This window comes from Notothenia coriiceps, unplaced genomic scaffold (assembly GCF_000735185.1).
Source record: "Notothenia coriiceps isolate Sejong01 unplaced genomic scaffold, NC01 NC01_scaffold00019073, whole genome shotgun sequence".
In the NCBI taxonomy this organism is placed as follows: domain Eukaryota; kingdom Metazoa; phylum Chordata; class Actinopteri; order Perciformes; family Nototheniidae; genus Notothenia; species Notothenia coriiceps.
In genome coordinates this window covers 24,502-26,328 of record NW_011351774.1, presented here as the reverse complement: position 1 = coordinate 26,328, position 1,827 = coordinate 24,502, and the positions used below count along the sequence as shown (strand labels likewise).

Below are 1,827 nucleotides of genomic sequence, written 5' to 3'. Positions count from 1 at the left end.
CCCTTATCACCTGAATCTCCTCCTAGAGCACCATTGAGTTCTTTGTAACCAAATCTCTCTCAGAGGGGCGTGGGGAGGGACTCCTTATTTTCAACAGACAGAGAATCAGCACTTTGGAAACAGGGCTGAAACAGAGGGGATTATGGGTAATGCTGCAATGATCTGTTTGGTGTTTCAGCCAATCAGAGACAGGTTCTCTATATATCTGAGACCTATAATATATTGATGAAAAACAGTATAATAGGGGACCTTTGAAAAGAAACTGGAGACTGTAGTTGGTTTCCTGTCTCCTACCAAAAGTAAATGCCGTTGTTCTTATGATTTTAACTTCAAATGTTAATTAATTTTCTGCAAAAGGAAATTCATCTAGATGCCAGGAGAAATGTCATAATGGGTAAGCATGGACTTTAATAACTGCTTGCGCCAAAACGTACACTAAACCTTTGTTGTTGTAACCTACAAACATACAAATCTTAATAAAACATACAACATAAAAAAACCTGACAACTATATAAAGGATATCAATATATGAAATGAAAAACCTTTTACAAAACTGTATGAACACGTTTTATTGTAATCAAAGCATCACATAAAACCTGGTTTAACGCATCACCATCCAAGAAACAATGGCAGCAATTGTTCTTTAACTAGTTTTAGTTGGGTTTAACTTAATTACACCTCTACGTTTGATATAGCAGAGCAAGAAAACATGTTTTCGTGTCATAACAAAATGGTGCTCACTGCCAATTCTGAAGTATGAGCACCAGATGTGATCACCTGCACCAAGGACACCAAATACATAGTGAAAAAGTTGAAGCCTCAGCTTTATCGTTCTGTAAAACTGGAACCTTGGAAATCTTTTGTCTTGTACTAGTTCTCTGAAATGTTTTGAAAGGAGTTTTCACAGAGATAGATCTTGTTGCTGGGCAGAAATATAACAACCTTTCCCTGTCCAGCTAGCATGTTAGCTTGTAGCTATAGTGATATATTGCACTAGGCAGAGATGGAGTACTCGAGTCCCGAAAACCGGCACTCGAGTCCGACTCGAGTGCCGGTTTTCGGGACTCGACTCGGACTCGCACACTGATTGACGCGACTCAGACTTGGCCTCGTGAATTCTCATGCACGATTGCTTGGACTCGAACTCGCACACTGATTGACGCGACTCGGACTTGGCCTCGTGAATTCTCGCACACGATGACTTGGACTCGGACTCTTGAATTTTTCCCCCCACGATGACTCGGACTCGACTTGTACATTGACGCTCCGACAAGTTTTCTCTGGAGTCTGATGTCCTCTATCCTGGGGTGTGCACCCGCGAGGCGAGTTCGCATACTGGGCCCCGCTATTCCAGTCTAGAGATGTCCAGAGACACACCCCGCATCGCAATCGACTACGACTCTCCCTAGGTGACTCAGACTTGGACTCGAACACAGGTAATGATGACTCGGACTCGCCTCGGACACTCCTTGGGGGACTCAGACTTGGACTCGGACTCGACTACGACTCTCCTTTGGTGTCTCGGACTTGGACTCGGACTCGAAGAGTGGTGACTCGAGAGTGACTTGGACTCGTGAATTGGTGACTTGACTACAACACTGGCACTAGGAAACTTAAGCAGAAGGGCAGTCAGCTCTTAATGGGGCTGGATAGAGTCCAAATTAAGGGAAGAAGTTGCAATATATATCAGGAAATGTTGTTACAATATAAGCTGCAAATGCTCAAAAGTGTTCTGTTTTCTGATGTTAGTGATTTTATAATGTATATGTAAACAAATGTGTTTCATCTGAGATACAACTCAAAATTAGATTTTTTGACTCAACAAGA

At 42.5% G+C, this 1,827-nt stretch overlaps 1 long non-coding RNA gene across 1 annotated transcript; it reads right to left on the bottom strand.

Moving 5' to 3' along the window:
* Nucleotides 1-996: 996 nt before the first annotated feature.
* Nucleotides 997-1,265, bottom strand: LOC104951763 (uncharacterized). The gene is made up of 2 exons (XR_799050.1): nucleotides 1,178-1,265; nucleotides 997-1,108 (listed from the first exon to the last, which is right to left on the bottom strand). It is a non-coding gene; the product is annotated as an uncharacterized lncRNA (long non-coding RNA).
* Nucleotides 1,266-1,827: the final 562 nt, after the last annotated feature.